The sequence below is a fragment of the Heteronotia binoei genome, chromosome 16, assembly GCF_032191835.1.
Source record: "Heteronotia binoei isolate CCM8104 ecotype False Entrance Well chromosome 16, APGP_CSIRO_Hbin_v1, whole genome shotgun sequence".
Taxonomy (NCBI): domain Eukaryota; kingdom Metazoa; phylum Chordata; class Lepidosauria; order Squamata; family Gekkonidae; genus Heteronotia; species Heteronotia binoei.
The window spans coordinates 52,529,268-52,542,946 of record NC_083238.1 but is presented as its reverse complement, the minus strand read 5'-3'; positions in this window follow the sequence as shown (position 1 = coordinate 52,542,946).

Below are 13,679 nucleotides of genomic sequence, written 5' to 3'. Positions count from 1 at the left end.
AAGGACATTTAATAAAGAAACAAAAGTGAAATTTTTTTTGAGGGGGAGGGGAGAATAATTTGTCAAGGAAGAGGGAGATTTAAAGACTGTGCCTGAGGGGTTTTTTTGAGTCCAGAATGTATGCTAACGCAGAGAGAGGAGGCCACTTTCAAAGGCAGTTTGCAGTGCATTACGGAGGCACTTTGCTAGAGAGGGTATTTATCTAATTTCCTGGTGGATTATGAAGCGGCTACAGAGGTTACGGGAAATGCTCAAAAACTAAACTAGTTAGAGAATGATTTGGGAGGGGCGAATCTGTAACTTTTCAGGGTTTTAAAAAAAGGGGTTGCACGTACTCCAGAAATCCTAGGGTTGCCAGTCTCTAGGAGCAAGGGTGGAATTCTAGCAGGAGCTCCTTTGCATATTTGGCCACACATCCCTGATGTAGCCTTGTAAGCACTTGGAGGATTGGCTACATAAGGGAGGTGTGGCCTAACATGCAAAGGAGCACTGCTAGAATTCCACTTCTGTCTAAGTGGAAATCTCCCAGAATGCCAACTGATCTCGAGACTACAGAGATCAGTTCCCCTTAGGATTGCCAATTCCCAGGTGGGGGCAGGGGATCCCCTGGTTTGGAGGCCCTCCCCCCGCTTCAGGGTTGTCAGAAAGCGGGGGGAGGGGAGGGAAATGTCTGCTGGGAACTCTATTATTCCCTATGGAGATTTATTCCCATAGAAAATCATGGAGAATTGATGCACAGGTATCTGGGGCTCTGGGGGCGGGGGGGGGGGCCCTGTGTTTTGGGGTAGAGGTACCAAATTTTCAGTATAGCATCTAGTGCCTCTCCTCAAAATACCCCCCAAGTTTCAAAAAGTTTGGATCAGGGGGTTCAATTCTATGAGCCCCAAAAGAAGGTGCCCCTATACATTATTTCCTATGGAAGGAAGGAATTGAAAAGGTGTGCCGTCCCTTTAAATGTGATGGCCAGAACTCCCTTTAGAGTTCAATTATGCTTGTCACAGCCTTGATCTTGGCTCCACCCCTAATGTCTCCTGGCTCCACCCCCCCAAAGTCTCCTGGATCCATCCCCAAAGTCTCCTGGCTCCACCCCCAAAGTCCCCAGATATTTCTTGAATCGGACTTGGCAGCCCTAGTTCCCCTGGAGAAAATGGCTGCTTTGGAGGGTGGACTCTGGCATTATACCCTGCTGTGGTTCCTCTTCTCCCCAAACCTCACCCTTCCCAGACTCCACTCCCCAAATCTCCAGGTATTTTCCCAACCTAGAACTGGCAGCCCTATCGAGGACTCTAAACCCTCTCCACTTGAATTATTTTCTTGTCAAAGGGGGTCAGAGGCAATGTTCCCTCCAAACTGACAGTTTTTAGGCCTTCGGCTCACACATTTTTGTCTTAGCTCAGGAAAAATGGCCCCAGAGCATGCCAATTTCTGCAGTAGCTCACAACTTTAATGCCAGTAGATCACAAAGTAGAATTTTTGCTCACAAGACTCCACAGCTTAGAGGGAGTATTGGTCAGAGAAGAAGAGGTGGAACAGTAAGAGGCAAGGAAACAAGCAAGTCTCTCCCTTCCATTCATTTACCTGGCAACGCTACAGTCTTGTTCCCCATCATAAGGTCAGAAAAGGTGGGATGGAAAAGAAGAATAAGGAGAAGAGACCACCTGGAATGCATGGCCCTTCCAAAAACAAACTATTTGCCTGAAATAATAATAATAATAATAATAATAATAATAATAATAATAATAATAATAATAATAATAATAATAAGAAGAAGAAGAAGAAGAAGAAGAAGAAGACGACGACGACGGCAATGATGATGACGATGGCAATGATGATGACGATGGCAATGATGATGATGATGGCAATGATGATGACGATGACGACGACGATATTGGATTTATATCCCGCTTTATACTCTGAATCTCAGAGTCTCGGAGCACTCACAATATCCTTTACCTTCTTCCCACCCCCACCCCACAAAACAAACACCCTGTGAGGTAGAAGATATTGGATTTATATCCTGCCCTATACTCTGAATCTCAGAGTCTCGGAGCACTCACAATCTCCTTTACCTCCCCCCCCTCCTCACACACACACAACAGACACCCTGTGAGGTAGAAGAAGATATTGGATTTATATCCTGCCCTATACTCAGAGTCTCAGAGCTGTCACAGTCTCCTTTACTCCCCCCCCCCCCGCCACAACAAACACCCTTTGAGGTGGGTGGGGCTGAGAGAACTCTCACAGCAGCTGCCCTTTCAAGGACAACTCCTGCGAGAGCGATGTCTGACCCAAGGCCATTCCAGCAGGTGCTAGTGGGGGAGTGGGGAATCAAACCCGGTTCTCCAGATAAGAGTCCGCCCACTTAACCACTACACCAAACTGGCGGGAAAGTACCAGCTGGATATTAGGAAAAACCTTTTGACAGTAAGAGTTCAGTAGTGGAATCAGCTGCCTAGAGTGGAATCAGCTACCCCCCACTGGCAGTCTTCAAGCAGCAGCTGGACAAACACGTGTCAGGGATGCTCTAGGTTGATCCTGCACTGAGCACGGGGTTGGACTGGAATGGCCTGTTTGGCCCCGTCCAACTCTGGGATTCTGGGATTCTCTGGCGTTAACAGGCATCTGCCGTGGAGGGATGCTAGAACAGAAGCAGAGGCTGACATCATGGCTTGTATTCACGCTCGGGGCTGCCAGTTGCTAAGCAGCCGTGCGGCCTGGTGTCCAAATGCCTTCTAGTAAGAGCGGCGCGAAGGCTTCCTTATCAGTCGCTGCTCTGAAGCTGGAGCCTGCTAACTTCCAGATGACTACTTGACGTATCGAAGCTGCCTGCAGCTCTGCGGAGGAGCTGCTGCTGCCGCCAGCGATCGGAGAACCAGGCTAGATGGCCAGTGGCCATCTCTAATAACAAAAGGACGCTTGGCTGGCAGGACTCATCAGTCAATGAAAGGAGCCTCAGGATGGATCGCCCCCTTCAGGATGATTGTGGGAGTTGCATTTGCCAAAAATGTCTTAAGCTCAATCAAGACTTACTATGTAGTAGGGTTGCCAAGTCCAATTCAAAAAAATATGTGCGGTCTTTGGGGGTGGAGCCAGGAGACTTGGGGGGTGGAGTTGGAAACAATGAAGGATGGGGTACCTTCTTTTGGGGCTCACAGAACTGGACCCCCCTGGTCCAATACTTTTGAAACTTGGAGGGTGTTTTGGGGACAGGGATTGGATGCTATGCTGCAAACTTGGTACCTTTAGCTAAAAAAAACCAGTCCCCCCCCAGCCCCAGATACCTGCTGATCAATTCTCCATTATACCCTATGGCAGAAGTGGCCAACAGTAGCTCTCCAGATGTTTTTTGCCTACAACTCCCATCAGCCCCAGCTGGCATGGCCAATGGCTGGGGCTGATGGGAGTTGTAGGCAAAAAGCATCTGGAGAGCTACTGTTGGCCACCCCGGCCCTATGGGAATTGGTTTCCATAGGGAATAAAGGATGGTCTGGTAGACATTTCCCTCCGTCCCCCTTTCTGATGACCCTGAAGCAGGGGGAGGGCCTCCAAACTGAGGAATCCCCTGCCCCCACCTGCGGATTTAGGCAAACAGGGAACCACAGTGTAATGATCGGAAGGCAAAAATAGGAAAACACTGTGTAATTTACAAAGCAAGAATAAATGCAACCACTCTTATTACGCTTTCAGTTCACTGGAACATCACAAACACAGCTTTCGATCAAAATACAGTGGCTCTTCACTGAGCTCAACATACATTTGCTTCTATTTGCATGCTTGGTTCTTGGTTGTGGGAGAACCAAGCGTGGAGATGAGACATGCAAGTTATGTGAGAGCTCTTGCCTCAGCACGGGTTCTGGAAAAAATACGGGCAGCCAGTGGAAGTGGCGTATGAAACACGGAAGGAACCTGGGCCGTGTGTCGCCATACCTGTGGAATTGAGGACTGCTAAACTCACTACACTTGAATAAATGGTAATCTTGCATCTACCAAGAAACAGGACATTTTTAGACAGCAAGATCTTGTACCTGTACAGCATTGCATATTGATTTAGAATGACTATGTATGTTGAGCTCAGCGAAGAGCCACTGTATTTTGGTTGAAAGCTGTGTTTGTGATGTTCCAATGAACTGAAAGCATAATAAGAGTTGTCGCATTTATTCTTGCTTTGTAAATTACACAGTGTTTTCCTGTTTTTGCCTTACCCACCCGGGGATTGGGAACCCTATGTTCTAGCAGGAACTCCTTTGCATGTTAGGCTACACACCCCTGATATAGCCAATCCTCCTGGAGCTTACAGGGTTCTTCTTACAGTGTCTACTGTAAGCTCTTGGAGGATTGGCTACACCAGGGGTGTGTGGCCTAATATGCAAAGGAGCTCCTGCAAAAAAGTGAGCCCTGGCTTAGTTAAAAAAAAATTACATTTGCCTTGGAAGCATAGAAGCTTTTCGCAGTATCGCTGATTCCCCTCATTTCCCGGTTAATGGAAAAGATGCTGTTCAAACAAATGACAAAGATGATCTGACTCCAATGGTGACAAGAGAAAAAAAAATTACTTACAAAAATAGAAGCGCGTCCTGCATGACATATTCATGTAGGGACCATTAACTTATTGTGAACAAATTAACTTCAGAAAAAGGTGAACTTGCTACAGCTGCAAGCTCAGAGAGAGGAGGAGAAGAGAGGTCCTATAAAAAGATGAAACCCAGAAGTCAAGCAAGGGCCAAAGAGGCTCAACATCTGACCCATGAGAAGGTGGAGCCAACTGCCCAGTGTACCTAAGTGAGAGAATACCCTTAATCGGGGTATCAAGCGTTCAGCCCATGGGCCAGATCAAGCCCTCAGAGGACTCCTATCAGGACCCCAAGCAACTGGCTGTCATCTGCTTCCTTCTTCCTCTCTCTTGCTTCCTTCTTTGTCACAGCTTGCTTTGCCAGGCCTGCTCAATCACACAGGAGCTACAGAGCAAAGCCTCTATTTTCTCCATTGGTGGATCAGCATATGAAACAACTTATGTACAAAAGCTTGCAATGCCCCACCATTTCATGTTTTTCCCTGGGTCTTAGGCTCAAAGCATTGACCACGAGATTTCTATAATGAATGTCAATAAATCAGAAGTTGGTTTACAACTTACAGATATACACCTGAACGGCATACTCAAGATTGCTCCAGTGCAGACATTGCCTCCAGATTTTGATGCAATAATTCCGAGCAGGAATTATCAGAGACTGTTAAATAAACAAAAATATTGCAAGGGTGCTAATCTTTTAATTAAATATTCTTTAATTGAGTTTGTCTGTGTCCTTAATAAATTTTGTACCTCGACTACCTGGTATTACATTTTGTGACATGCATAAACCAACTAAATTTGGATATTTACTATACTAAAAGCCAGGACCTTTTTTGAGCAGGAACGCAATTCTGGCTGGCTTAGCATCAGGGGGTGTGGCCGAATATGCTAATGAGTTCCTGCAGGGCCTTTTGTACAAAACAGCCTCGTGCAAAACAATGGTGATGTCAGGGGGTGTGGCCTAATGTGCAAATGAGTTCCAGCTAGGAAAGAAACAATGATATCAGGGGTGTGGCCTAATATTCAAATGAGCGCCTGCTGGGCTTTGTCTACAAAAAAAGCCTTGCTAAAAAGTTTCCATACTTCGTAGAACTGGGTATGCGGTCAAAGCATTCAAGATTCAATTACAAAAGCAGGCAATCAGTAGCAACCCGAATCTTAACCGAGGACCTCTATTTTTCTTTGAGAACATTCCCATTCCAGACACTTGCATCATGAGTGCTGGTGTGATCTGGGAAATATGATAGGCCTTGCGGTAGATCATAGCCTTTATTTGCATGACTACAGAAAGAACCTTGCATGCAACAGAAGCGGGGAAATGCTAGAGCAAAGTGGACAATTTGAAAAGCTGTAAATGAGAAAGAGACAAGTAATATTTTGAACCAGTAGATGCAAGTGGTAAAAAAGGTCAAGGTGATCCCCTGTGCAAGGACCAGTTGTTTCCGACTCTGGAGTGACGTCGCATCACAACGTTTTCATTGCGGACATATTTTATGGGGTGGTTTGCCATTGCCTTCCCCAGCAAGCTGGGTACTGCGAGAGCTGCAAGAACCAGTTTGGTGTAGTGATTAAGTTTGTGGATTATCAGAAAGAACCAGGTTTGATTCCCCACTCCTCCACTTGCAGCTGCTGGAATGGCCTTGGGTTAGCCATAGCTTCCGTAGGAGTTGAAAGGGCAGCTGCTGTGAGAGCCCTCTTAGCCCCACCCACCTCACAGGGTGTCTGTTGTAGCGGGGTGCAAGGTAGAAGAGATTGTGAGCCACTCTGAGACTCTGAGATTCAGGGCATAGGGTGGGATATAAATCCAATATCTCATTGTTCTACCACTCATTTTATCAACCTTGGAAGGATGGAAGGTTGTGTCAACCTTGAGCTGGCTACCAGAATCCAGCTTCCGCCCGGATTGAACTCAGCAGAGGGCTTGGACTACAGTACTGCAGCTTTACCACTCTGCGCCACGGGCCTGCTGACGCAAGTGGTACAAAGCAAAAAAAACCCCCCTCTATATTTTGGTGCTTGTGGGTGTCATCATGGTGCCCCATCAAGAAACATCAGAAAGTGGGTGGGAAACGGTGAGACCCTTACTGGTTGACCACTGGGGGGAACTGAATCAAGTCTGGAGATGAGATGTAATTCTGGAAGATCTCCAGGCCCTACCAGGAGCTTGGCAACCCAGAAGGACCAGTGGTCTGATCAAGCCCAAATCAGCCTCACGATGTGCATATCTTTAAACTAGAAATTGATTTGGGGTTATTTCACCCCGTTTCTCTTCTCTATTAATAATTTCCCCAGTTGTTGAACAGGCGTTCTTGTTTTTCACCCTGTCAATAATGACTACTGTCTTGGTAATATTTCACTGTCTTGGGAAAGTTTCATAAATGTCATTTTCCCATTTATGTTTGCAGATGCCTGGGGCTTTTCTTTTTTTTTTTACCCGATGAAATTAAGTATTTAGCAACGAGAATATTCATCGGTGTTAATTTGAACTGATCAGCTGTATAAGTGGTAGGAAAAGAGATGAGCAATTGGCAATAAAGCAAAGCTTACACAAAGATCTAATGACAAGACCTTGCTCATTTTGGAAAGGTAATTAGAAATAAAGGTTTATTTATTTTTTTGTGGCAAATGTGAAAATGAAGAATATGAACAGCTGGATTCCAGCAACTGCTGTGTGCAATAGATGTTGTTTACCTTGACTTCCAGAAAGCTTTTGATAAAGTTCCTCATCAGAGGCTCCTTAGTAAGCTCGAGAGTCATGGAGTAAAAGGACAGGTCCTCTTGTGGATCAAAAACTGGCTGAGTAATAGGAAGCAGAGAGTGAGTATAAATGGGCAGTCTTCGCAGTGGAGGACGTTAAGCAGTGGGGTGCCGCAGGGCTCATTACTGGGTCCCATGCTCTTTAACTTGTTCATAAATGATTTGGAGTTGGGAGTGAGCAGTGAAGTGGCCAAGTTTGCAGATGAAACCAAATTGTTCAGGGTGGTGAGAACCAGAGAGGATTGTGAGGCACTCCAAAGGGATCTGTTGAGGCTGTGTGAGTGGGCATCAACGTGGCAGATGAGGTTCAATGTGGCCAAGTGCAAAGTAATGCACATTGGGGCCAAGAATCCCAGCTAAAAATACAAGTTGATGGGGTGTGAACTGGCAGAGACTGACCAAGAGAGAGATCTTGGGGTCGTGGTAGATAACTCACTGAAAATGTCAAGACAGTGTGCGATTGCAAAGAAAAAAGGCCAACGCTATGCTGGGAATTATTAGGAAGGGAATTAAAAACAAATCAGCCAGTATCATAATGCCCCTGTATAAATCGATGGTGCGGTCTCATTTGGAATACTGTGTACAATTCTGGTCACTGCACCTCAAAAAGGATATTATAGCACTGGAAAAAGTTCAGAAAAGGGCAAACAGAATGATTAAAGGTTTGGAACACTTTCCCTATGAAGAAAGGTTAAAACGCTTGGGGCTCTTTAGCTTGGAGAAATGTCGACTGCGGGGTGATATGATAGAGGTTTACAAGATTATGCATGGGATGCAGAAAGTAGAGAAAGAAGTACTTTTCTCCCTTTCTCACAATACAAGAACTCGTGGGCATTTGATGAAATTGCTGAGCAGTCAGGAAGTACTTCTTCACCCAAAGGAAGTACTTCTTCACCCAAAGGGTGATTAACATGTGGAATTCACTGCCACAGGAGGTAGTGGCGGCTACAAGCATAGCCAGCTTTAAGAGGGGATTGGATAAAAATATGGAGCAGAGGTTCATCAGTGGCTATTAGCCACAGTGTGTGTGTGTGTGTGTGTGTGTATATATATAGTGTGTGTGTACCTCACACAGTGGATGCTCTAGGAATCACATTAAAACTCTATGGTACCATGGTTTTACTGTGATTCCTAGAGTGTCCCCAGGGTGACATTCTACAAATTATGGTTAAACTCTATGGTACCATAGCGTTTTAGCACAATTCCTAGAACATCCCCTGTGCGATGTCTCCACGTCCAGGTGACGTGTCACTCCTGGGTGACATCATTGTAGTACTCATGGGCTTTGCGCGTACGTGAGAAGTCCCCCGCCACATTAGCAGAGGGACTTGGCAATCCTATGCCCTGGTTAGCATTTAAACAAGTTAAATCTCAATGTATTAGGTGCTCAGCTGGTAAAGGCTGTGCACAGTGATTTTCAAGATTTATTACTGTTTTGAACAAGTCAGCTGGAGGTGTGTTTCAAAACTCCAGGAGGAAAAATACTAGATTTCTGTTACCAGCGATTGGAAACAATGCGCTCGTGCTGTTAAAATCCTGCAATTAGCTCGCTTACAAGTCCCTGCTCTTCGAATGCAACCTTTGTGTCTTATTAACGCAGATTAAACTCATAAATGGCACCTCACGTGGGAGACCGAGTTCCCTAAGTGTAAAGGCCAAGAGATAACGACCCGTTTGGGTGTGAAGCTTTGCTAGAAATCAACAGTAGCAAATGGAGGGCATGGTGTTGAGTGGCACACCCAGAGAGAAAGCAGTTGTGTTGCTTGATAACTGTATCCCCATGTGAGAAAGTGGATTTATGTTTGTGATGTCACCAATAAGGAAGTGTCGGCTTAGGGTCACCATGTCTATGTTGGAAAATACCAGGAGACTTTGGGGGTGGATCCGGTAGAAGGCCGGGTTTGGGGAGGGGAGTGGTCTTAGCAGGGTATGATGCCACAGAGTCCACCCTTCAAAGCAGCCATTTTCAACAGGGATATTAAAATGTATAAGTATGAGAAACGCAAGAATTCACCAAGTCTATTTATTTAAAAGATATACAATACGATCCTAAACTGAGTTAGGCCCTTCTAAGTCCATAAGAAAAGCACAGCTGTTTTAGGGTTGCCTTGTTATTAGACCTCAGTTCAATCAATGTTTATCACCCAACAAAGCAATCAAATGAAGGAAAATAGATGAGGAAGAGTAAGGTGGAAAGAAAGCAACTTTAACTTTAAATGCATTCTCCAACCCTAACACCACAACTCACCAAGTCTATTTATTTAAAAGATATACAGTGCAATCCTAAACTGAGCTAGGCCCTTCTAAGTGTATAAGAAAGGCACAGCTCTGTTTTAGGATTGCCTTGTTATTAAACCTCAGTTCAATCGATGTTTATAGCCCAACAAAGCAATCAAATGAAGGAAAATAGATGAGGGAGAGAGAGGTGGAAAGAAAGCAACTTTAACTTTAAAGGCATTCTCTAAGCTGCCAGCTGGCTTGGCTTGGAGAAGTGATTGAAAGAGACAAATGCCTTCTCCAGCCTGGCTGATGGAGTGGTGAGGCCTTTGAAAGCCGCACAATATGTGTGAAAGAGTCACATGTGGCTCCTGAGCTGCAGTTTGGCCACCCCTGGGTTCGGCACAGCTACTCCAGAGAGAGTATCCATGAAAATGCAACCCTCTTCAGAGGAATTACTTTGTTTCTCCCACCTTCCCCAGGTCTAAGCACCTGGTGCTTCTAAATCAGCAGTGTCAAACATGCAGTCCGGGGGCTGAATCAGGCCCCCAGAGGGCTTCTATCAGGCACTTGAGCAACTGGCTGTTGTCTGCTACCTTCTCCCTCTCTCTTGCTTTCCTTCTTCATCACAGCTTGCTTCGCAAGGCTTGCTCAATTGCACAGGAGCTACAGAGGAAAACCTCTATTTTCTCCATTGGCTGAGGTTTTTCCCTTGGGGAGAAAGGGGGGGGGGGAGGCAGAGCTTGTTTTTCCAGGCTCTCTCAATCGCACAGCAGAACTACTGAGCCAAGCCTCTCTTCCTTCTATTGGCTGAGGCTCCCCCCCCTCAAGTCCCCTGGGGAAGGAAGGAAAGAGCCAGAGCTTCCTTTGGCCAGTTCCTTGGATCCCATGGGAGAAACACAAAGAAAGCACATTTATGACCAATGAGTGCTAATACTTTAAGCATGTTTTACATTTTTAAATATATATATATTTAATTGTGTTTGTCTGTGTCCTTTATAAAGTTTATATCTTTGCTCCCTAATCTTAAATAGGTACACACCTGGCCCGGTAGGCTTGCCAATCCCCAGATCCCAGCGGGGGTTCTCCTGCTTTCCCAGGCTCCTTCCCACCCCCAGTCAGCTGGCTGACAGGTGGAAGCCCCGCCCCCACAGTCACCATATGCCTTTCCACCTCCGGAGGCTTCGGTCTCCACTTGGAAAGGCTTCCTCTTGGGATGGGGTGTCTGTGTTTCTTTGAAGAAGTTGACAGCAACTCATGAGTAGAGAGGTCAATCCCTCACTTCAGAGTCACCAGAAATGGTGGGGGAGGAAAATGTCTGCTGACCACTTCATTATTCCCTGTGTGGAGATCCATTCTCATAGGGTATAATGGGGAATTGATCTGGAGGTATCGGTGACAGCATTGGGCACTTTAAGGGGAAAAAGTGCTGATGCACTGTTATGTAACTCCTACTATACCTGCTAATGAAAGGCATGTGAGAATCATGTGCAGCTAGTTAAGAATTGGGCAACATGATTGGCTAGCTGCACTATATCAACAGAGAGCCTAACTCTCATTCTCTGTGGGTTGATGAATACGGAGGACGTGCAGAGGTGTGGAGAGCTATTTGTGATCAGAGGCTGTTACTCTGTCGGACTGACTGACTGACTGATGATGACTTGGTATGTGTAGACTACTCTCTTGGACTGTGACTGTGTACTACTAACTTGGATGGACTGAACTTACTGTATATTGACTATCCGGACTGACTATTACTACTCTATTTGCCTTACCCCAAATACAACTGTTTCAACTGGCTTGTTGGAGTTTTTGTCTTCATAGAACTTTTACTGGTGGCTGCACTTATCGGGCACTCATACCTGCAGAACTTCCACGCACACTGACATCGGTTGTGGGCCCAGCGTGGTCTACGGGGGAGTAAGCTCTGTCTGCTGCAGCATTTTCCAGCGTTCTACTCGTGAGTAAGACGAACAGTTTTTGGGCGTGGCACTTTGTATGTGTATAAGGCAAAGTCATGGAGTCCAGCGTACATGTCTCTGGCTCCCTCATTACGAGGCTTAATGGAGACAACTACGTCACATGGTCAGAGAAAGTCACCATGCTGTTAAAGTTCCAAGGGTTGTGGGAGTATGTGGCAACTCCGCCAGACTTAACAGTGTTACATGCTGCTGCTGATGCGGATGTAATAGCCAAACATCGGAGTAATGATGATAAGGCATTCTCGTTAATTGGCTTAACCTTGGAAGACTCACAGCTCATCCATGTTAAAGGGTCTACTACTGCCGAGTCGTGTTGGGATGCACTAAAGGCTCTATATGTGAGAGAGAGCGTCGGGTCCCACATTTTCCTAATGAAGAAGCTCTTAAGTGCACGTTTGGAGACAGGTGGAGACATGATGACTCACCTGGAATACATGAAGCGCACTTTACTCCAACTGCAGGAAAAAGAGGTAACTTTTTCTTCCCTGCAGCAAGTCTACATAATCCTCTGTTCCCTGGACCAGAGCTATGATCAATTTGTGGCTAACCTTGATGTTGTTCCACAAGCTGAGCTCACCGTGTCCAGCATTTCCCACCGACTGCTGAATGAGGCGATGAGGAGGAGAGACGCAGCTCAATTTCATGCTCCAGCCCATTCACCAAATGTTCCTGCCCGGGAGGTTCTTAAAGGGGCAGAATGCAAAGCAGCTGCAGCTAAAGCATATGCTGTGCATAAGTGCTACTTGTGTGGAAGTTGCAAGCACCTACAATGCCAGTGCGGCTTGAACAAAAGGAAACATTCTCCTGCTGTTACTAAAGGAGGTGGGTGTAATGTTATCATTAATGATTCCTCCTGCAGTAGCCAGCAATTCATGATTGACAGTAGTGCGACGGAGCACATTGCCAAGGATAGAAGGCTTTTTGAGACATTCACTCCTACACAAGGTCAGTGTGTGAAGCTCGCAAACGGGCTGTCTGCCAATGTAGCAGGGAGTGGTCTTATCAACATCCCTAGCCTTGGGAGAAAGTTACACATGCTTAATGTTCCAAGCCTGAACTATAATTTGCTTTCAGTATCAGCTTTGACTGAACAGCACTTTAAAGTTTGTTTTACAGCTACAGACTGCAACATATGTGCAGATGGCATATCTGCTAAAGCCAAAAGGAAAGGCGACTTATATTTCCTTGAGAAGGAGCGTTCAGTGCAGCATGTGAGTACAAATAAACCACCACATGATAATTGCATACATCTCTGGCATCGCAGACTGGGGCATATCAATTTCCAGGCGGTGAAGAAGACTCTTCAAGCTGCTGGAGTTACCCTCAAGCCATGTGGATGTTTCATAGAATGTGAAGTATGCAAGTCCAAAGCAGCAGCAACTATGTCTCCTAGCAAGTTTCAGACTAATGAGATACTTGATTTAGTGTTCCTCGACCTGATTGGCCCGTTCCCTACAAGGAGTTTGGGCGGGGCAAGGTTCTGTTTATGCATAGAAGACCATTTTTCCCGGTATGGTTTCTGCTTCCTTCTTAGGTCTAAGGCGGAAACATTCCAGGCATTCTACAACTGGCTTCGCTTTGTGCAACGGAAGACAGGCAAAGTTCCTAAGTCTATTCTCAGTGATAATGGGTCTGAATTCTGCAATGAGAGAATGATTTCTTTGTGCAGGAGATATGGCATAGAACGTAAATGTACGGCTCCTTATAGACCCCAGCACAATGCCTTCTGCGAAAGAAGGAACCAAGCCCTGTACAACATGTGTATGGCTATGTTAAAAGACAGTGATTTACCCTTAAGCTACTGGGGGGGAGAGCATGATGTGTGCTTCTCATGTACTAAATTTGTCTTGGTCACCTGCTATAGGAATGATTCCTGCAGAAGCCTGGTATGGCAAGAAGCCCTCCATAGAGCATGTAAAAATCTTTGGGATTCCTGCATACGTCCACATCCCAAAGGAGCTCAGACGGAAGGGAAAAGACAAAGCAGAAAAGTTGTTGTTTGTTGGTTATTCTAACAATCATCGAGCTTTCAGGTTCTGCCATGCTGGAGAGAAGAAGATAACAACCAGCGCGTCGGCAACTTTCCTTGAGAGATCTGTTGGCTGGCAGCGAACATCCTCGACTCTAATCCTGCCGACAGCAGAGAAACAAGAGAC